The sequence below is a fragment of the Zootermopsis nevadensis genome, unplaced genomic scaffold (assembly GCF_977971745.1).
Source record: "Zootermopsis nevadensis isolate Lab colony 2312 unplaced genomic scaffold, Znev_1.0 Znev_ptg000007l, whole genome shotgun sequence".
NCBI lineage: Eukaryota > Metazoa > Arthropoda > Insecta > Blattodea > Termopsidae > Zootermopsis > Zootermopsis nevadensis.
In genome coordinates this window covers 11064227-11089181 of record NW_028259139.1, presented here as the reverse complement: position 1 = coordinate 11089181, position 24955 = coordinate 11064227, and the positions used below count along the sequence as shown (strand labels likewise).

General features: G+C 38.2%; 1 long non-coding RNA gene across 1 annotated transcript; it reads right to left on the bottom strand.

The window, feature by feature from the left end:
- Window positions 1-5222: 5222 nt before the first annotated feature.
- LOC110834424 (uncharacterized) lies at window positions 5223-24512 on the bottom strand. The gene is made up of 3 exons (XR_002544586.2): window positions 24342-24512; window positions 23655-23700; window positions 5223-6326 (listed from the first exon to the last, which is right to left on the bottom strand). It is a non-coding gene; the product is annotated as an uncharacterized LOC110834424 (long non-coding RNA).
- Between the last annotated feature and the right edge of the window lie 443 nt (window positions 24513-24955).

The window sequence follows — 24955 nt, the reverse complement described above, 5'->3', positions numbered from 1 at the left end:
GAGAACATGATGGCCATAAATATATCTACACAGTCAAACCTGCTTATAACGGCAACCTAAAACTTCCAGGAATTAATTCCGGCTCAAACCTCCCTTCGGTTTCATGGTCGATCCAAATAGCTTCTTCCTTTTGGTCAGGGTTGTCCAAATGTTTACTTCTCTCGGGCCAAGAATAGTATTGCCGTTGGCCTCAAGGTCAAATATACATGTCCTGACACTAATAGACAATTTTTGTTATCTTTAAAAATCTTCCGACCAGGTTACACGGCGCAAAAACGTAGAAGACAGCCATCTTCAGACTCACCGCCGTGAAAACCTCAAATCCTACATACTATAACACATGCTCTAGAATAAATATCTTGAAATGTTCACAAATTTCCATAGATTTACATGTTATTTTAAAATTCTCCCTGCAACACCTTGCATCTGACACGAGTTTTATCTGGAAAACCTAAATTTTAAGAAAGGCTTTTAAAGTCAGTAGCATATGTGGTACCTGGGTAAAACAGCATACGACATAAGAACCACTCATTTTTTTCCAAACCTTCGGAGTAAAGAAAACAAATGGGCTAATAGTAACAAGTTACATAATTCCGCGAGCCTGGTTACAAGTGGTCTCGGGCAGGATGTGGTCAGCGGGCCGCCAGTTTTATCACATTGGTCTATATGTTTGTTATGGTATCCTCCAGGACTAATTATCTGAAGATTTTCCAGCCGTCGAACTTTGCATTCTTTACTTTTCTACTGAAAACATCGTTTCATGCGTGTTTCCATTTAACACATGTACTTTATTTCCACAAAACAAAACACTACATCCGGTGCGTCGTATATATGAGCCAAATCACGGGTCAGAAATTCGTGATGCATACCAAGGTCTACAAAAACAAAGTTATTGAGTGGTGCTCATTTTCAATTCTCTTCGTGTTTTACTTTGTTTTGCTTGTGTGTTCGCTTTATTTCTATTAACCATGCTGTTCCATTAGTTTGCAAAGACCGAATGTTTTTATTACTAAAACTTTGAAACCGAAACTCATTTAAACAACATGTAAAGACTCAGTTCCTACTGCAAAGAACAAACATCATACGACACCAACAAATACACTCTGTAGGTAAACTTTAGAATTACATATTGCTAAATCAAGTGGTACATACAATTACCATTGAGCTCTAACGTTTTAAGGGGAGCGCCACAGACTTAAAAACGTTGATCTTTCTCTGAATAACTAATTCTCCGAAAAGCAGTGTCAATTCGTTTGCATTAAAGTCCTTAAAATTCCCTACACCATAATATTTCCTGATCAGACAAGCGTAGCTGTCCCCAGAACAGATCAGAGTAATCGACCCTCTCCAACTTGTGGCAGACTGGTAACTGGGTAACTGTAGGACCAGTAAGAAACTAGTGGTGATTTTGATGATGTTCGCAGCAGTTAACGAGCCATAAACTACAGTTGTGTTGGTAGGATTAACACAATTCACGGAAAAGTTGCAGACATTGCATATGTCAAGTTCTGTCACGTTCAACTGCAAAGAGCTTGTTATTTATAACAGAGTCCGCAGTGCTCGGAAATCCAACAGACGTTCATATTTATTATCAATTTTTACCGCCCGAAAGCTAAGCCATAGACCCCATCAGTCGAAACGTATTGTTGAGTATCAGAATATAATAATAATTATTATTATTATTATTATTATTATTATTATTATTATCAGCAGCAGCAGTAGCTCTAAACCCTATATCTTCACCAAGACTCAAACCTAGGAGAGTTTTCGGGTTTGTGACCTTAGCTCCTGCAACATCATCGCCAAAAAAGACGGGTTTGTACTTTGTGCTGGTCAATCGTGCTTGGTTTCCGAGCTTTATGTGTCGTATAACCGTTGCCATGGTAACGTCATTGAGGGATTTTTGGCCTTAATAAGATAATATTAAAGGTTATGTGTATTTACTACTTTAAATTTTCTTATCATTATTCATGAGCAATTTACTAATTATCTTATCACTCAAGATATATAGTTGTATTTATTACTCTGAATTAGATCTACATATAAATAAAATTACATCATCATTTCGAAAAAAATTATTTGCTTTTGGTCTAGTCTGGAAATTTCAGCGTTTAAATTATCCACGAAGGCTTATAAACACTATTTTCATGACCCTATGTTAAAATCCTGTAATAATTTAGAATTCGGACAACATAATAGGCATGTCCGAAGATATCGGATCCAACATTTCATACTTCTCTAAATCACCCTGTATTGCACGTAATTAAATTCTGGTAAAAATTTTGAAAAACAGAGAACCGGCTTCACGTTTGTGTTATGAAAATCTTCTCCGAACTGTTTATATATAAGAACATATATTTCTCAGAATCACCCTGTATTACATATAATTAAATTCCGACAGTGGTTTAAAAATTCGATCCCTGTTCAAGTTTGTGTGGTGAAAATCATGACCATATCATTCATACATTAGCAGACATGCTTTTATGAATTGCTCTGTATTTGATTCAATTCAAATTCGTCGTTGATTATGAAACTGGGATAGAGACTTGCGACTGCTGGCGAAGAGACGCGACTTGCAGATTCACAGAGCTCATTAAGGGTCTGGCATGGGATTTTAATAAACGCCCGGCTCCAGTGATAAAAGCGAAAACCCGAGGCAGTGCAGGGAACACGCGATACGAGCAGTAAGGCCTACTCGCTTTGAGATGCAGCAGAAATGGCGTTATCTGTGCTTAAAATCTTATCTTTATGCTACCAACGTACAGATTATTCAACCCACTACAACATAATCCGTTTATTCACTTATTCGCGACACGTTAACAATTTAAATGTCAAATATAGTCTACATAGTAATAATTCGGTTCCTACCGCAAATAAAACACGTTGCATTACGGCTGAAAAGTGTACAGTTTAATTACATTTAAAAAACTTTTGCTGTTTATTCTGAGAAATAAATGAAGTACCTAAAGAGACTGTGTGGTAACACACCGAGTTACTGAACGTTACAGTAGGTGGTACACATAGTTACCAATACCTATAAAGGATACAGAATTGGTTTTACCATTCCAGATGATACCCAAAAACAATAGCGTCAACGCACAAAAATTAAATCATAAGCAGGTCCAACCAGGTGTAGTAGACTCCCCAATCTCACCACTTCTAACCCGATGACCTGGTCGCTAGGCAACCGCGCAAAAGCTGTGCAGGCACGAAAACAGTACATCGAAATCGTCTGTCGCTGTTCCTGAATCATTTAGCAATTCGTATCCTGACGATAAAGTAACGAATAAGACAACAATACACCGACTGGTAACACGGTACAGAAATTACAATTTCTCTTTAAAAGGTGCAATCTGTATAAGGCTCGCAAATGGAGGCAGTACGTTCTGCCGAAACGTTGGTACCCATCACAAGTCCATATGGCGATAAAACCCGGACTAACATGGACACAGTCATATCCGTGTGAACCTCAGATCTAACGTAACCTAACCGTAAATCCACTTCAGGGTTTCATTTCAACACACGATCCACCCACCTTCGAGCCTCTACCAACAAGGACAAAAATCTGTGAAGTTACGGAAAAAATATTATTTCTCCGAATTGACTTTAAATACTTAGTTCTATATGTTACAAATGGCAAGAATTGCAAATTAGTAATTATACGAATTATCTATTCTCACACACAAACTTCAATAATACCTTACACTGGATTCGACCCCAGGCCCACTGCTTTTGCCACGCCTCAAACCATGCCGTAGATCAACGCTCAGTCTCCTACTGCAGTCGTCTACAAATCTCTCTGTATTCTCAGAGCAATACCTATATAAAAACATCTGTTTCAATAAAGGGGCGGATAGGGAAATTACGAGCGTCGGTTGGCCCATAAGAGAAGGAAAAGGGGGGAAAGTGGGTTCCCGTATCCTGACTTATAACCAGGAGACACTGCACCAGTCCTGGCTCGTACTCCACGTAGTCAGAGACCACTCTCTGAAGCGACAAATGAGCTTAACGCAAACAGCAAGACCTCATGTAGGTCAGCTTTCAGAATAGACCGACTAATGCTTGGGATTAGTGTGGGGAAGCTCGGGCAATACATACCTCAAAAGCCAGACTTCGACGAGGTTACAGTGACAGCAACACGGGCGTGCACCTGGGGTGTGACTACATGATCGCAGTCATATCCCCGTGGTCACAACCTCTGCTTCCATTCCCACCCTGGAGGTCACATATCCTGTAAGATTACTCCTTTTTCTTCAGTCCCTGCAGACAATGTTTTAATACTCCCTCAAAATAGGTCAGATGACTTCTACCTGGGTCCATCCCTATTCATAATCCACAGTAAACGTTCGATTCCATATAATATCTTAACTCCTTAAATAGATTAAGGAAACATACATTGTATTTAAATCACCTCTATGCTTTCAAGCGTCTCCCGACCGGACAGCACACGATTTTTTGTTACTATTAATCCATAATAGAACAGAAATAGATGAGTTTTATTATACGTTCATCACGCTATATAAAAAACATAAACACATAACAGGGATGTCCTTGCCTCTCCGCGTGTTTATTTAAGAACAAGTTCTATGGGTTCCGATTGATTTTATTTGGTGCTTTATGTCGTAGAATTTAATTTTAGTTCTGTCGATTTACTCAAAAAGAGCAAATCGTACAAAACACAGACTTCATTATGATCCCCTTCATTTACGACATTTTTCAAAATGATACATATTTAAAGAAATAAAATAAAATGATCTATGTCTATACAAAGTGATTAGCTTCTTAATAACATATATGTATTTGCAACGCTAACTTATATTTACAATTAACTCCTAAAAATAGTGCGGTAACTAGAACAACAAAGAACAGAAAGAGAAAACACCATTCTCGTTGAATAAATTATCATTCTGCATAAACATCAACATACAAATTAGATTCGGTCACTTGCATAGTTAATATTACCCACGATGTCATTAACGTCGGCATAAATTCACAATTTCCATGAGCTGCAGCTATTTTGTTTATGAATGAAAATTTAAACATTGTTTGTCCAATGATATTTCTCAAGAAGCAATTTAATTCATTCATGTGTACCAAATTCGGCATTAACTTCAGGAGAATCGTTATAGCCTATATATATATATATATATATATATATATATATATATAAACAAGTTTCAACTTCAAACAGTTAATATGATGCGTTATTACTAAATCTAATTATAGTTTTAATTGATGTGTCTAAAAAGTAAATTTGTTAGTTTTCAAAAGGAATAATTCAATTCATTTAACAAATATGAAACATTTAATAACTCATACTTTGCAGCAATTAATTTCACACATGAGCTGTGCTGGCATTGTAGCACTGTAACACATACCGCACGTAATTAAACTTAAACGAGAGTATCATGACCACGTCGATGCCATACTAAATAACATTGAACATGTTCCTGACGCATGGTATTACCGCTTCAGACATCTTATCACAGCATCAATTTATTTTGGTTTAAACACACCTGAATGGTCCTACGGCGGATGAGTCACTAATTAGAAGTCAGACTTTAGAAAAATATTAAGGTCTATAACACAGAACGTGAAAAACGTAAACCAATTTAGTAACGAGACTTTTTAAGAAACGGCACAAACGATGGGCGTCCAATATTTAAAAATAAGGCACGTACCTCAAAGAAAACACAACGTTCCTCCGTTATGAAGATCAGCAGGTTAGTGAAGTTTAATTAAATAATATTTGTGACATTTTATGCTGTCGCGGCGGTAATATGAGCGTGGCTTTCTTCTCAGTTGTTAGGTGGCGTACGATGACCTATCGCCCTGATGATGGAGGCGGCAAGTACCAGCGAAGCTTCCACCAGGCTACGCGGCGCAACAAGTAAGAAGACATCCATCGAAATGCCCGTTTATGATAACAGAAATACATCTTGGGGGACATTCCAAGTTACTGGACGCGAAATAGATGGCACTGCTCTGTACTCAGTTAATTGTTTGCAGAATCGCGTGGAGCTCGTCACACACATGCCAGGTACAAAGAAACGGCAATCACAAGGCAAGCGAGACGCTCTCGAGAGGCGCTCGTTGGAGTAACAAGAGCAAAGGACGAACGAACGACGACTGCAGCAGGCGAGCAGACAAGCAGTCGCCCAGGTAAGCAAGATATATCGTTGCTGTACATCACCAGTGTTACATTCAACACAGGCAAACATACTGCGCTCCTCAGCGGCCTGCAATTTGATTAATGAGACGGCTGAAATATTGTTGCAGATATACCCCTGTATGTCAGGCAGCATGCACCACACACACACACTATCCTGAAACAGTAAAAATGCGTCAAACTATCTGTATATTCGTCTTTTTCTGCCCTTTTTATTATTTACAAACGTTTCAGCTAATTCCTTCAAGGCACTGGGAATAGAGTAACAGATATAACTGTCATTACAAATGGCTCGAAAAAAAAGCCATGGCGATCTAAAAATTTCAAATATTGTGAACGACGTTTCTACAATTAGGTATCACACCCCGGCCGAATTTAGGGGCCTCATCAGAGATCCGCACTCGGCTAGTCTCAACTAACGCATTTTTTAAATTTTATTAACAGTTCTGCCAATCCGGGTCAGAAGTAACATGTCAGCTGGTCAGTTCTATCTCAAATCCCAGGTATCGAAGAACTCTGACAAAAACGTACTATTCTATCGACTTCGATACCACATGTAGTGTTTCGGGAACGAGGTGTATATCGCCTTGGTATGCGGAAAATATTCTAGCATTGTAAGATTTGAGGTTTTCACAGCAGTGAGTATGAAGATTTCTGTCTTCTGGGTTGTTGCGCTGTGTAGTCTGGTCGATGTTTACCAACGTTTCAGAGGTCATACTGCCTCCATCATCAGGGCGATGAATGTCATCGCCCTGATGACGGAGGCAGTATGACCTCAGAAACGTTGGTAAACATCGACCAGACTACACAGCGCAACAACCTAAAAACAAATCTTCTTACTCTAGCATTACTGTTGGGCACATAGTCTGAACACAACTCCACAGGCGTTTGCTACAGAATATACACCTCGCTAAGATTTTTCCAAAGAAAACAGTAAACTAAGTAGAAATATCTATTCGACAGAGACGGGATCGTTCCAATTTATGGAACGTGCTCTTGAAATCGTTTCAAGGTTTTGACGCAATTGTCCGTTTTCTGAATCTGAAGTACGTAAACACACAAGAGGTTTTGAAACAGGTGGATAACAAAGATTGTGTACAAAAGAAAGTGGATACTGTATTTTCAAACAGCATCTGTCTTTCGGTTTGTCTTCTTGAGAAACTGCGTGATATAGCGTATTTTACAGGAAAAACGGAAAATTCTACATGACAGCCTTCATTGTTTTCTATTTTCACACAGGCCTACGGTATGTAAAGATTCTATGTAATTGGTAGACCAGTAAAGAGAACAACTTCTGTGTTCTGAATATTAAAACTACAGTATCACACGTCCTCTATTCAATATTTGGACAGCAGTCCTGCATAACATTCTACTAAGTGAGAACATTGTGTAAAATATAAAACTGGACGAAATATGAATATAATTTTTTTCGACAACTTTCACTCAGACTTCCGGTCATAAAAACTACCATAAATTCGACTTGCAATCATTTTAAATTTCATAACTTTTATATTAAAGCTCCAAAACTTTTTAAGTACTAACGATAAGTACCACCACTTTCACCGGGATTCATAAGAAAACTTCTACGCTTTTTATGATGGTAACATTTCACACAGTGCTCTGTACACATTCTCTGTTTCAGTTCCTCTGACGTGTTCCTGGACGATTAATCGGATGCTGAATTTCTTACCCCGTTTAAATAAATTCATCTTACTTAAAAATGTAATAACCCTGTAATTATAAAACAATCAATAATTTTAGAACACGACTTTTATCAGAATCTCTTAACTCTCTCGCCTCTAGATTTCAAATAATAGTCTACGTATTTTCATATGTCAAAAAGTAAAAACTTTCTTTGGATTAGAAGATGAAAGAGATCAATGTTACTGAAATTTTCCGGTTGATCAATATTAAACGTAAGGATTAAAAAAAAACATTTTATAGTCAAATAAAATCATAAATTTTACTAACTCAATAGTAAATCTGTGTACAGCAGTGTTCTATTGTACGACGAATGACGTTCATACGTTGGTAACCACCTCCACGTTTCAAAGTCATTATTAGCTTGCTTAGACAAAAATAAAAACTAGTTAACCAAATTAATTTTTGCTTTGGATAAACATTCGCTATACTACTAATTAATTAAAACTGATCATTATGATCACAAATTATGTCATGTTCAGTTCAGTTTTTCCATCGCGATATATTCCGTCCTCTCCCTCAAATTTTATTTACCAAGATTTAAACTATTTGTACCTGCATCACTGCGTTGTCACGCGATTCCTAAAAACTTCACCTGAATTACACGGTGATACGATCCCAGGAACTGTACCAGGCTCCCTGTTGTGGCTCGAACTTTGTCATCAGTCAAAGTCCGCTGCCACCTTAGCTAGGACCTGAAGGCGAATTATTGCAGTATCGTAGCAGAATACTAACAAGTAATGACACGGTCCTGTAAGGGGGCTTGTAGCATTTTATTAGCAACACAAAGAAAGGCCTTAAAGGAAATCAGATCGAAGTTTTATTACATTTTTATGCGAACTTACGATCTTATTAAGTACACACCTTCAAATATTTCAATGTGTTGATACTAAAGCAATTTATTAGTTCTCAGTGTATAAAATTGTATAAAATAACGCATAACAGGCAGACAGCGTATTCGTGTTTCATCTCCCAAACTTTAATGTATTTCGGCGAAACGTGGTATTAAAAAACCAACAACTCACTCTATGGAGCAGGGACTTTCATAACAACCTGACAGGCGTTCAGCTAGTGAAGAAATCATCCGTCTTTTACGAAACCCAAATATTCATTACCGTGTTCATAAAAGCTCGCCACCGGTTCCTATCCTAAGCCAGAAGAATGTAATCCACACCCTTCAACTCTTGTTTCCGTAAGACCCAACCTCCCATCTAAATCTAGGTCTACCGAGTGGTCTCTTCGCTTCAGGTATTCCTACCAAACGTCTGCACGAATTTTTCCAAACACCCATGCGCGCTGCATGTCCCGCCCACCTAAGTCCCTTGATTTTATAATTCTAATAATATTTGGTGAAGAGTACAAATTATGAATCTCCTCTTTGTGTAATTTTCTCCAGTCTCCTGTCACTTCATTCTCCATTTGTCCAAATATTCCCCTCAACACCCTATTCTCAAACATTCCCAATCTGTGTTCCCTCCTTAACGAGAGAAATCAAATTTCACACCTACACAAAACAGCGGTATTTTATATTATAGTCTATAATTTTTTTTAGATGTCTGGGACCTATAAAAGTATTTTGGTAGTACATACTGGTCAATGATAACTTCCACGCATCAATTACGGAAGGGAGCCCTGCTTGAGCAGAAATTAATCCCTCAGCCAGATAAATATTGCAAATATTTAAAGATCTGTTACTGTACGGTGCTTTATTTAAGGACTCTTAAATTAAGTGGCTGCAATGTCGTTTCAACCCCACAATTTCGAGTGTTCGCCATGATGTTATTATCAATTGTAGGAAATTTAAAATTACGAAATTCAGACGGCCTCCAATGACATAATAGCCATACAAAATGTCGTTAAATTCGGTCAGTTGGTTAAAAAATTAAAGAAGACACACCCATAGACAAAATTATGGTCACAAAGTGTGCAGTTAATCTATGGCCGTGTAGCACCTCTACTGCTGATTAGCTCTAATGATAGTAGATTTGTGTCGTCGATACATGACTATCAAAACCAGTGATGGAAGTATCGGAAAGAATGAATCTGTAAACTCAGACCCTTCAAAGGGGAGTACACTTCTTCACATCCGCTAGCAGCACAGTGATATAAACAAAATGCAAATTACGTTAGAGTGGCCAACGGCGAACCTTCCACACCGAGTTCTATACGAACACAGAGCACCACCTACAAATCCGCAAGTCAAATTCTCGTTGCTAGGATACCGATTGACACCAGTCAATAATTTCGCCTTTGACTTGTCATAAACAGACTTACGTGAAAACTACATTAATTTTTATGGTTTAGGCATTATCAATTAGAGACTTTCAAAATTCATTTCTACAAGAATTTCCAAAATATGTCTGTCAGAACGGGTCACAAAATGTGAGTAAGAAATTAATTTTTAAAATATTATTTAGATAAACGTCTAGGTTCAAAAAGTTAACATTAACTAGTGAAAATCTAGAAAAAGAACTACAGTGTGAGAGGGCATGATAGTTTTGTAATAGTCCCATAGCACTATCAGCTAATCTTAAGACATTTCTCACCTAACGTGCAATTTTAAGTTTTCTCTAATTTCCCCCTCCTTATCTGTTCCTTTCCCAAGACTTGTTTAATTTCGTTCTCATTATGGGCAGGAACTTATAAACCTATTACTCGTCCTCTTTCATTTAGACAGGCTGTATTTAAACGATGCATTCTGGTCGCCATATCTTCTTATCTCTTAAGGATCGTCGACGGTCTCCGTCAATTATAAAGGTCAGTCACAGTGAGTTTCTCTAGGCCTGAGACCCAGTTGTACTCCGGAAAATATTTAAAATAACTGATACAATCCGTTTGCTTTACCCGTTAATGTTGTTAATTTATTATGCCTTTTTCAACAAAAAGGTCACTGGAGAGAACACAGCCAGATCGTACGCATATCTCAGCCCTGCCATGACTTCAGGCAAGCAGCAGCTTATTTAGTTCTATCTGTTGTAATTTGCTGGTTCCGAAGGATGATAATGTGTCTATTTATATGAGAGTCTGGTGCATTTTCGACCGCTTAATGTCTTCTAGGTTCAGCTCTACTTGACTACGCATGCTAAAATAGAACTTAATGCAGGCTTCATTTTGCCATTTTATGTTTTCGCCTTTAGGTAAGTTTGGGCAATCTCGTAGCATATTTCAAAGCCTCTTAGAATACCAGACAATTTTTGTTGGTGCTGTTGTTGTTATTATTTTTCGGCACTGGAAACTACCTCTTATTACACAGAAAATACACTACTCGTCCATCTACTGCTGACATAATTGATGTTTCATCTAGTCCTTCACCGTAAACACCTTCAAATTAACTTTGTAAAAGTAACAAAGAGCATAAGTCCTTCTTGAGAAGCTAACAATAGCTCAGCTGGTCACGAAACCCCTTAAGAAGAGCCCGCAAAATTCGAAGCCCAAAGTAACATTTCGTAATGTACTGTTCCTTACAGTTATAAGTCGTTAGCTCCCAACCAACCCCCGAGCTGAATGACTGCCCCTGTTCAGCTGTCTCCAACTGCTTATTCAACATATTTTCAGCTACCCTCCATACGTGGATACCGTCTACTCCTGCCGCAAGCCGAGGACGTACCATGCAGCGTACAAGGACACGCATTTACAAGTAAAAGTAATATTAATATGAACTATGAGCTAATAAATTTGTTAATACATTCTGGTTTTATGGCGTGTATAAAATTTCTAATACAGCGTTAAATTAATTTTCGGTGCTGCTTTGGAAAGTGCGCATCAAGTTTCGAGATTAGGAAACTTTTACGCCCAGCGGACAGAAACACCGACCCATACGTTCCAATCCTCTGTAACAGCCAACTGCGGCACTAATCTCTTCGAGAAGCTTTTCAATCCCACACGCGCGCAACTGAATTACGCCACGCCACTGGTTAAAATGCTTCTAGTCTCTGCGATCAACGAAATACTTTTGTATTTAACAGCTTTATCCATGCGCCCTACTTGGCACCACGAGTTCAGTTGAAATCTTAGGAGATTATTTTTGAACGAAAATGTTTCAGGGCTCCACTGCTTCCCTTTCGTGTTTCAAGGGTTTATATTTGATATTAAACGTATAAACTAAAATCAATAGGTTGAATTTAACTTTCCTGTACTACGCAATACGTCCCACTTTACAAGAAGACAAAATGGAATATTATTACATTTTCAAAAAAACTCATCATCCTAAATAAATATGTATAAATTATTACGTAAAATATCTGTACCTTTAAGCTATAAAACATGATTTTTTTAATATTCTACCAAATACGAAGAAATAAGTTCTGAAAATTTGTAATATAATTAATTTAAATATTACGTAATTGCATCAATAATAAATTAACATGGAAGCTAATTATGAAGAGCGAAATCTTTTTGAAAATACGTAAATTCCACACTTTTTCACAGTGGTCCTATTCAAAGTTCTTCGACGTCAATACGCTGCCCCCCCCCCCCTTTTCAACAACACTCTGTGGTGGTCTGTTGGGGCATAAACTGACCGTATTAGTGACTGCCAATCGCTCTTACCTGCCAGGACAGTCAACAATAAGCGAGTAAGTTCAAAGTTTGTGTTTGTATCTCCCAGTTTCTACCTCCTCACAAAGCCAATCTATCATCCTCCTATTATAGTCGTCTCATTAAGACTATTATGCGTTTACATGAACAAGTACACAGCTTGCCTGCAAGAAGAAACTATCAACCACTATCACACCTATTTTTTTTTATAAATTCCTTGCCTGGAATTTGGATGCTGAGAAAAAAGCCTTGTTTTGTTTAGAAAAAAGTTTTATGGCTTTAACTGTAATGTGGCCTTTAACTGAATTGTTCTCAAGCCTGGGATTTCTCTTTGTGTAAAGCACTAATCTTTAAACCGTGTAAATCTTCACTAATAGTCTGAATTCCCACAAGAGATGTTCTTCTGTTCCAGTTTATTGCACTGTAAATTTTATTTATCTTTGCTACTCTACTGCTAACATTACTTCATACCTCGCTTACACAATACAGCCCAGGTTTGAACCGACGTCTACTGAGCACGTATATCTCGCGATAACATCCTAAATTTGTAATCAGGACGCATCTCGGTTCGAATCCCGACCGCGTCAGCCTGTGTGCCGTAACGCCCGGATTTTGTATCATCCTCCAGTTAAATTCCAGGAAAGTGTCTAGAAGCGGGTCATGGCCGTCTCGTTTTAAGTCCTTATTTAATATTCATGACACTCTTTCCATCTCTTCAGACAAATTATAAAGTTAAATTACATGAAAACCAATTAACCAATATATGTCACAACGGTTTTGACGTAGCAGACACTGGCTGGTTATAGGATTATTTCACGATTCTGAATCAACTGGTGATTTAACGTAAGGTCGAACGGAATAACTACTAATTTTCCGAATTTCATCTCCTCTTGTTTTCAACATAAATGCTTTAACTGTGCAGAGCTAAGTATCCTTGTCTGTCCGGGATCGAAGAGACGAGATATTAACGTGCACTTAGTTTTTTCTGCGTTTATTTCCAGACCAACGTACTTAAAAGACTTTTACAGGGTTTCTGTTGTTTTAAATTCGTGGAACTTCGTTCTCCCAATACAATGGCAGACTACGGATTTATGATGTTTGAAGACAAACTGTAGAGGAGAATATTTTACCCTCTTTCTTATGAGAATGTAACAAGAGGAAAGAAAACAATTCATAAGGGAGTGTTCATCTGATATTGTAAACATGACTGAATCAAAGAGGATAAAATGGACTGAGTGGATCGGTGGGAGAACTGACAAATACTTCCACAATTTTAATCAGAAAAAACATTTATAAAAGAGACTACTTGAAATAACTACGCGTGGATGGGAGGTTAACGTATCTTGACAAGACAGGGTTTACAAAACTGGGTCCAAATATTGTCCTTAGAACTTTAGTCTTAAACGCCGTCATTACTGGGAGAGACCAAGTTTTATACTCATACGAAATACACAATTATAAGCAGGAGAAAAAACAGAAAGTTATAATGAGAAGCTGAAGCATTTGTACCCTTCGCCTCTCATTATCGAGGTGTTTAAATAAGGGAGGATGGGGAAAACATTTGGTAGGAATGATGGAAATGAAAAATATATACGCAATTATGATCGGAAAATCTCAATATTTTCCACGCTTGAGTACATAATATTGTGAGGGTAGTGACAGTTTTAAAATTACTGTCTTCTGGGGTGTATCGCCGTGTAGTTTGATAGACGTTACCGACGTTTCAGGTGTCCCCATCATCAGGGAGATGAGGCAACAAGCAACTCTGAAATGTCGGCAAACTTCTAGAAGACCACACGACGTCACAACCCAGAACACAGCCTCTTCATATTTTCAGCCGTGAGAACCTGAAATACTGCTCAGTGTCGGTTTATTTCTATTAAAAAGATTCAGTCACAAATATATGGAGGATGTATATGAGGCAGAGGAAGGTAGTTAAATGGCTGCGGTGGGGGGGGGGGGGGGAGTTCTAGACTTGCGTTGTCAGTTTTGTTAGGGAACAGATTAATGATCCACTTAATCGCTCTTGATGATGTGTTTTGTCGCACTATGTGTTCGTGGAAGCGTCTCCTTTAATACGTCGTCTCCACAGAAATGAAGTACCGCTTGCTTATGTCTGTCTGTCAAGTCACGGCCCTGAGAAATGACTTTCCGACGCAAACACTTCAGTCCATACGAGCCGAAGTGTAATCTTCGTAATTTTAATTAATTGTTTATAAAATACTCAATAGAACTGAAATCCTAAACACTTGACGTAAATGTTTGAACAAAAACCTGGGATACTGTTTACAATCTCCGTGCTATTATCAGACTAAAATTCGACCCCATGCTACGTTTCAAGTTCCGGCATTTATTTGAAAAAATGCGCCCTATCTGCTCTGTCAGATTTGAAGATGTCGGTGCTGTTATGCATAGGCTGTGGCGCCGATTGAACTCTTAATGTAGTGACGACTCCACACATCTTACAAGAACATCGTCAACAAATTATCTACTTATATAAACTATAAAATGCGAATTTCATAGCTGAGAAGAGAAAGTTAAAAAATATATTACTTTATTTTTAATTATTTTAAATTATAGTTTATTTGTCCCATCAACTCTCATCCAAGAACTGTTTTTATCCCTTCATCACGCGAGGTCTTTTTTTTAAAGTGAATTCGTAATCTCCGCTAATCTACACTTGTATCTTTGACAAATTAACATAGCCAATGAATTACGTCAATTCGCAAAGAACACATTTTGAAAATGTGTACTTGAAAATAAAAAAAATGAAAACATACAAAAGTGTTCATATTATTTTATACGTAAGTGATACTGATCTATACTAATATCTTATGTTAAGTGATCAATGTCTATTTCGTGCGTCTGAGAACGAAATTACAAACACTGGGACCTGTGAGAGGGAACAAATTTCTCGAGACAACTATGTTATAAGGAGCTTCATAATTTTCTCTTTCATCTTATATAATTAGGGTCATAAAATCAAGAAAAATCAGATGCGCGGGGTTATGCAGACCGCATGATTAAAACAATAAATGCATACAAAATTTTTACTGTAAAAACTGGATGGGAAAAGATCACTTGAAAAACAAAAGCTTCGTTTGTAAGAGAGCCAAAATGTATCGTAAAGAGAGAAGATATCAGAGCATAAATCTGTTTCAATCAAGTCATCAGAATCCATTACAAATGAATTTGTTCACCAGACGAACAACAAATATCTGAAAAGTACACAAAGGGATGTTGCATTACAGAGTTAGTCTGATCCGTTACTGTACCACATCCCCAAGAAAGTAACTGTGAACTCTTTATGAAGTAGTGAAAGCATTAGAATCCGTAGTTTCGTCAAATGGGACCTATTGTCTCCAGAACTTCGTATTCCCTCATTGTACTGCTATTCAAGTAACCACTCTGCACCTCTACAATGTTCGTTGCATCTACTATGGCCTGGAACTATTTCAATCATGGATCCATATTGTCTTTATTACAGGCATTAATTAAAAATACACACACGAATTTAAATTCCCTTTGTTCCTGGACCTAACTAATGGTAATCGAGATTTTCTTCATATCTCCTCTCACAAGAAAGGGATCTCTTGTCAGGCACTCTGATCTGTTTCAAGTAATCGTCTAGGAGCTGAACAATGGGATACGAACACACACAGCAGTGAAATCTACAATGCATGACAACCTGTCACTTGCGAGAAAACACAGAACCTGGAGCGCCTTGATGCAGATTATACGCCACACAATGCACAGTACTGAGTGATGACGTTCTGATGTCACTCCGAGTATTACGAAGTTAAAAAACTTGTACAGAGCGATTCAAATGTATTTCATCCAACAGTGATAATTATATGTGCCACCTGCTTTAACAGTCAGTAACCCTGCAAATTTACCCACAGAATATTTTACTTGGTAAAAATTTTCTAGCCATGAGGGGCGATCACTATTTAAAAATCAGCAATGAGATCCAAGGGATTTCATTGTTGCAAGAAACACTTGTGGTAACGGTCTGAAGACCTTGGGTAGCATTCGTGCAAGAATGTCCTATGACGCAACAATGATCTCGGATCGCATTTGTGCAACGACTACCTATACGGTATGGCGTGAATAACAGCTTTGTAATGTCGGTGTACTCCATGGAGTATGCACCTTTCCAATCTTGTTTCATACACGTATCCCTGTGCTTAAGAAACAAGCCATGCAGACGTATGGGTGGAAGAGTTAAAGTTCCACGAATTCTCAAACTCGACACTACACAGCTTCAAACTCCGGCCGCTCTACAACCAGCGAAAGAGTCTAAACACTCATTTTATGAAAATGACCCAAACCAAGACTAGACACGAATCGAACCCCGGACACCTCCGCCATGGTTAGGTACTATTGACAGCTCATTTTCCTCGATGTATTCCTTAGTGCATTTCTGGCTTGAAACATGTGTAGGCCGCCGAGCCGGCCTTATAATGTAACTTCTGACGTACTGCGCTGTGCTGTAGTGGCAGATCAAACCGACAGAGACCCATAACATACCGGAACTACAAGCCCATCATTTAACGTCGCAAATCAGCGGTAATACTGATGACGAGATGCCCCCGGTGGCCACAGCACACAGTACACACCGAACACACTGCTCACGGAGCTGACACACGGCTCTGAGCTTCAGCTATTAGAAAAGACAGAACATGTGATTCTTTATCACTCTTCTTCTAAATGCACGTCCGTTCCATTACGCTACCTTCTCTTAAACCGTATGAAGTCGAAGAGAGATAGATAAGAAGGGCAGCAGAAGATTAGAAAAAAAAATTGGTGGGGAGAAGTGAGAAACACTTCGATTTCATGTGGGGAGAAAGGCCATCTTATAATAAGAAGGTTCCCAGGCAATGCCCGCTCGTCCTTCTGGTAAGGATAATGTAAGAGTGAAGACGTTAGGGCTATAATTAGTGACAGTTTGCTAGCAGAAACGACATAATATGATGGAGTGCAGATTATCCATGTTTCCATTATCTTCTTCAGATGTTATCTTCTAAGTCTGTAGCTTCTAAGTCTGATAGATGGCAGGGGATGCAGCCTAGAGACTGGGTCCTCCGATGAACAGATTGCTAAAATGAAAAGAGGTTTGCCCAAAGTCCTGTATTATTGCACCCAATGTACAAAAATATATCAATAAAGCCTATGAAGTAGAAGCTCGTCTAAATAGTATTTAAGAATTCAGTCCGTACCACAAAGAAGACACCACACTTCACCATTACAGAGATCAACTTGTTAAAGCTATTTAAGGAAACATTAGTTGTTTTTTTCTGAGAATCATACCATAACATCACAAAATGAATAGTTGCTGATTGTTTCATGTAGCTGGCACAAGTCGTCACCACTGGCTTTAAAAGGTCAATTATATTACTTTAAAGCCCTTTTTATTACTTCCCTTTTCTCTCTCCCACGAGAAATAAACAATATTTAGGTTTAAAAATGAGGGTTAAGAGAAAACTTGGAAGACCTAGGCATAGACGGGAGGATAATGCTTCAAATATTCCTAAGAAAATAGGATGCGTGGATGTGGCATAAATTCATGTGGCTCAGTACAAGTTCCAACATTCCTGAAGAGACTGAGAAAAACTACGAAAACCTCAGTCAAGGTACGCGGTCTCCTGGCCGAGATATAAACCCAGCAGCTCCCAACCTGCCTCGACCTTCGATAACCCACGTCTCACTAATCTCTGCTCATAAACATCTTTATGACTAATGTTTTCGTGTTCTTCCTCAGTGCCGTCAGGGAATATGTTCAAATTGTGCTTCAAAAAAGCCAACGTCCTTACCAACGCCTAAACGCCCATAAGCGTCCTGTTAACTGACACTGCTTAATGAATGCAGTTAATAAATACACAATGAATCGATACATTATCGAATGTTAGTGAGCTTTGTACGTGACACAGTGACACAGATTTCACATGCCGCGGGTGCATGTCGGTATCGAAACATGAGTGACCGTGTTGAGATTGCAATAAAACAAAAAAACGTAAAGCGTCTATGTGCAATGTCAATTAATTTCTGGTAACTGACCTGACCTACTGGCTGTAGGTCGCAGAGATGGCTTTTTAATTAATATCGAACTTTTAAAAACCATGTTTTGTATCAATAATGTTTTCACATTTAATTAAATTCGTTAATTGACTTGTAGACTACAGTAACGGACTACAGGCCCCAACAATATGTAATTAAGTAGTTAGGTGAGGTTAACTGGAGTTGAAAGATGTAAAAATGGAGGTTAAATACTTTCCAAATGTGTCATCTGTTATTGTACTATATTGCTGGACTTGGGAGGATGAGACTGACGGGACATGTAGCACGCAAGGAAGCGATGCGAATTTATATAAAAAAAATTTTGGAGAAAGGTAGGGAAAAGAAAACTTGGATTACACGGGCCTGACTGGAACGATAATACAAAAATGTAACTAGAATAAATAGGATATTATAAAGTGTGATTAACTCTCTGGCTCGAAAGAGGAAAAACTGGCGAGCTCCTCTGAGCACGTACCTGCACATCTTCGTATTCTGAAACAAATGGTCGATTTCCACCAAACTTGGTAAGAACGTTATGCCATTCGAAGCTACCCCAGAGTGAGAAATTACGGGAAATTATTGACCAGCTGAGCGACTATCAACTTCTCATCCTCCTGTTTCTTTCCGTCTCCTCAGCATCCAGCTTTTAAGAATTCACGATCTATGGAGACAACCTACTACCTGTCAGAATTAGTACTCATGTAATTTTGTTAGAGCAATATGAAACCTCTGTCGGACACCAGGTGTTGGCATTTTGGTTTCCTCTTCGGACACTTTTCCGCTGACACAGATGGGAACATCTTGATGGCAGGGAAGGCGAACAATTACCCGTCCCATTGCACCCACTGACGAGGGTTACGTGGGAGAACGACACTCAGCGTTCAGTCTCCAGACTGCCATTAAGCACACTTACTGTGAGCATTACTTCAGATACTGTGCCAACTGTTGAGGTCGAATGACATGTGGTAAGACGACTGTAGACCGTAAAGTGACCTAAATGTTATGTATTTAAAAACGATATTCCAACTGCGGGGGTTATAGAGCATCAAATGTAATGGGAAGAGGTTAAATAGGTGCGTATTTGAATGGATGAGGTCCAGAATGAGCCTGTTACTTTGAAGTAACAAAATTCACTAAAGGTCAGTGTAAGTTGTTCTTGTGATTAATTTTTCAAAGCTCCGTGGTAACTATATATTCCATTTGCTACAGCAATCAGTAAAGCCCCATTTTGTATTTATGGATTTTGCATGATGCTAAATGTAAACAGTCACTATTTCCTTAAACAACATAGACCAGTTGATCTTTGTAGTGGCGAAATGTTGTGTTTTCTTTACGGTACAAACTGAATTCACAACCCCAGTAAAAGACCCCCTGTACACATTGGGTAGTCCTCAACACGTATCTGGAAATAGTTTCAAAGAAAAAATTCATCTGCCGGGAATTTAATCTCAGTCAACAAGCTCGTAACCTCGTTACATGGACAAGCAACGACCTCTAAACGATAATTTATTTGTTATTATTTAACGGTGTTACAGCCACACAACTCTGATAGGAATTATGTGAATAGGAGACCGGCTGTGTGTGATTATTTCCGAAATGATAATGCGTTGTATTGAAGTGAAAGCGGTTGACGTCTGTCCGTCCATCCGTGTGTATGGCTGTAAAATGCACGGTTGAATATTCACTGTTGTTGTTGTTGTTTCCATGGAAGGAAACGACCGATACAGTCCGCAGGGACGACAAAACATGACAGTGGCTCCCTCTGGGACTCAAGCAGATTGAAATGCTGACATCCAACTGCATTAATTAGCAACTATAATGCAGTACATCGAACAGCACCAAGTGTGGAAATCTGCCTGGCTTTCACTACATGAATAGTGTAATCAAGGGATATTTATTTGCATTATACAAACTTCTATTTTGCATATAACTTATGCTCGTGTGGTAATATTTTTCTCACTTCAACTATTCGTTAATGTAACGAGATATGCCACAGTAACACTACTAACTGTTTGCAGTACCAATATAAAAATTTTGCGTTCATAACCCTCATTACAGATTAAACAAAACTGTGAAGACGTATTCTAATCTCGAGTAAAAATATTTCCTGAATACTTTGTTTGCAATTCCGTATTATTCGACGACACTGAAATGTAACGGAAAGACGTCAATTTAGGGGTCTAGGCGTAGAAACACTTATAATATTAAAATGGATCTTAAATAAACAATATCTGAGTGTGCGAACTGTATTTAGCTTGATCTAATGGCAGACTCTTATGAACAGGGTAATTAACCGCGTTAGTTAATTAAGCTGAGTTTTACGGTGCATCAATTGTTATATCTTTGAATTCGCCTGGAATGACTAAGCAAAACAACGAAAACCAGAGTCAGAATATCCGTTATCCGTGTGAAGAGGTCAATTCCTTCATAAAATTCGGGCGCCTCAGCGCTGAGTCGACAAAGTAGAAACTAAATTTGCTTCTCATGCAACGGTTTAATAAACTCAAACTGCGCATTTCATTATCGCCAAGGAAATATCTAACAGCGTACCTCCGAAGTAAAAGTCTTACGCTTTCACCGTTATTCAAACCTGATCCGATGGCAGGAAGATAGTGTAAAAATGTTCCAGTGCTATTTGTGTAAATTTCTAAATACATTCCATATCATCTCTGCACAATAATCCAGTATGCCTTTAAAATACGTAAGACAGAGTATTAAATGCTTAGTATAATCTACCAACTGCCTACAAAGCTCGGTTCACTTCTCTTGACACATCCTGAACTCGTTGTCCTATCTCCGACTTTATTTTCATGAGCAGGATAAATAAATTAACAGCAGAGAATCAATGACGACTAATTTTAAGTTACAGAATATTTCTGGAGGGGCTGAGGAAATTCACGTAAATCCTTTCAATATATCAGAAATCTAGAAATAAATCCAGTGGGATGCATCTTGATTCAAATTGGGAACATTCCACAACATCAGGCCTTTTTGACAGGGAAATAGTCATGCTTCAGTAAACTACCCTTTGTAACAGTTTCCGCACTGCGAACGAATTATATCGTTAACACCACATTCGGTATTGAAAAGTAGTGTGTAATAATAGGCCTCGTAAGATAAGTCTGTTGACAATTCAAGGTAAGTTTACGACATGTTAATAGAAGTAAATTACACGTTACGTAAACGAAAGTCAAGTTTTATACAGATTAATCAGCTCCGATAGGTCTGATATGTAACTTCCATTGTCTGCCATCACTGCGAGACAACACGCCCACGAAAAATCCACCTGAAATGAACAAAACCTTATATCTGATCCTGCAATTGTTCACATATCTTGCATATTCTACTCCACCCATTCAAGTAAGAATATCACGAGGCCAGTACACGAGTATACTGTCTGATATGATGAAATCGGTGAAGCGTTATTTTCTGTAAATAATGAAAAAGCGAAGTAGGAGGGTTGAAATATGAAGTCGGCTCAAATTCACGTATCTTTTATCAACATTCCTTCAGTTCCAAGTCATTCTTCATTGAATTCTGAGGAGCCAGTAGATATATTTTCTTCTTTCCAAAGCTGTTGACAGGTAGTCGCATCCCGAAACATGTCTCACACACACTGAAACCAACTTCTCGTCGGTTTCCCGTGCAATGAAATCAACTGCAGGGGCAGAACGCTACGTGACTTTGTGAAAAATTGGAAAGGCGGTAACAAACCTATGACGCGCGGTATAACTTCAATATCGAAAACCGCAAACAAATTTTAATATGAAATAGAAATTTTCTGAGGAATCCACGTTCATACTCGGTACATCACAGAAAATAAAGGATATCAGAAAATTCAAAAGGTCCTGAGCCTGACCCCAAACGTCTCCACTGATCTTAAAATAATAATAAAAAAGTATATCAGTATAATGGCAACAAATCATGAGAGTATAGGACAAAATAAAATCCTGAAATGTTGTGTATATTAATTTTACCTCCCATAATAAACAATATTCAACATGACATTGGTATAATTAATCAACAAGTGTCACAAACCTCTACAGAACCAATTCTGTTATAACAGTTATAATATTTGAACAATTTGTTCTGTGAATTTCGGACTTGCGTATCTGAAACATGCATGGAATAACTGTAACATACATGTATCCGAATAATATCAGGATAAAAATATTAACAGACTCATAAAGTGATCAAAAGATATAGGATCCACAACGTAACAAAGATACCAGATTCACGCTGTAATATAAGCCCATCACATCCACATTGTAACAAAAAGGTACCAGATCCACATTGTAATAAGAGGATGTGAAATCCATACCATGTTAAAGTGTATCAGATCCAAATTACAATTAAAGATTATCAGAGCTACGAAATTCTTCCCTGAAATAAATTAATAAGCGCCAGGTTTACAGAAAACGTCGGTAAATTTCGTCATTTCGACCGGGTGCTATATTAGCACAGTCAGTTAAGTACAGATAGAACTAATAAAACTAGAATTGTCGTGATCAGTATTTGATTGTGTTTCAAGCCATTACAACACCAAATAAAGTTGCCATATCTAATAAGTACCACACAATATTACAACGGGGCTCCAATTATCCAACGGAACGGGACCATAATTGCCTCGAATAAAAAAAACATTGTTTTTCGTTCGTTAAAGCGGTCTGGGAATCATTTATTGCGCATGAACAATTTCAACTGATGACTAACTGATTCAGACCAGGGAAGTTTTACCGCCTGACAAGTTTATAAAGGACTCCACTACACGAGGCGTGATGCTTAATGAAGCAACCTATGGTTACTACTTACACCTGCGCAGAAACATTAGGTAGTGGAGGTAGTGGTGTGAGAAAACCGCTTTAATTATATGGGGAATGAATATTTTTTTCAATTCCTTATTCTCCATCTTCTTAGCCCTTCTTCCAAAAAACTGCCATTACAGAAGAAAAACTAACTAAAGAAAATAAGACGTACTACATTATTTGAACGTCTAGAACGAGGCATACACCCGTTTATATACATCGCAAGTAAGGATAATACAAGCAGTTTTCTATAAACTACATAATCCGAATGTCTTTCGTGGAGGAAAATTGTTCTACTTGTTAAAATATACTGAGGTTAGTAGCAGAATCTTCTTACAAGCAAGGTCCCACTGCACATCAAACATGTCTATGCAAGAAACACTTACCTGATTTGCTAGTTGTTGCTGACCTGAATGGTACTTATTCCAACACCTGAAACAAAATTAAATTTGAGGTTCTTAAGCCGGTCAGTATAAAGATGGTTTCTTCTGGCTTACTGCGTCGTGTAATCTGATACAAGTTTACCGATGTTTCGGAGGTGATTGATGACTCCATCATCAGGGTGATAAATGGGACAGAAATCATCTCTGAAACGTCAATAAACATCTACAAGACTACACTACGCAAGAAGCCATATCACATCCAAAAGACAGTCACAAGAAAATAGTGTCTCAGATAATTATAATACGATAGACTGTCCATTACAAAATAAGCACTCAGTTCTCGAAGCAACTGCCTTAACCTACGATTTCGTATGAATCTATACGAGGTGTGAAAATTAAGTTCCCGGAATGCCCGCATACTTGTTGTATCGAGTAAATGAGTGGGCAAGAACTAAGCTGCCACGTGTTACGAATTGTCTGCGCTTGCGTCTTGTGGGTTGGTGATGCAAATAAGGCAGCAGTAGCTAGGCAGTGGCAGAATTTCACAAGACTGCTTTTTCGCCCCGGAGTGCGACATTTGGCATTTCCCTAAACTGGAGACCGCTTGAACGGCCACATTTCGGACATTGCCAACATTCAAGGACATGCTACAACCATCATGAAGAGAATTAACATAAAGATTATAAATACCTTACGAGCAGGACAGCTTCACAACGTTCAATAAGCCACTAGATCACACAAAATATTACACAATTCACAAACAAACACATCACAACACAACGCAACACAACCCGACCCAACCAACGCTACACGTTAATACAAACAGCAAAGACGCTTCCTCTTGACTAGTTTAACAAATCTATCAAAAGATGTCGTTGGATCGCATCGAAACAAGTGACAAGACAACGGCGCAGCAAAAACAGCAGAAGAACATCGAGGCAAGAAGCAATCCTACACACTATCGATAGAGAAATAATAGGTTATAAAATCTTAATTTCCAATAACTCTCATTCTTAAGTGTGAATTTGCGTCAATAAAACGTGGAATACATGTATTCTGCAAATGTGATCTTTCCTATTTTGTGACCTTTATTTTTTGATGTGCATTTGTTTCAGATATAATCAACAGCACAGATACTACACTACATGAAATAACAGTCCGGTGCTGTCAAAACTGTTGAACAGTGAAGATACCACACTACATCAAATTATAAATTCGTTAGCGCATTTTGTATAACATACACAGATACGTGTGTGGTGGAAATTACTTCTCCTTAGATGGTGAAGGATATATTTTTCCAATTA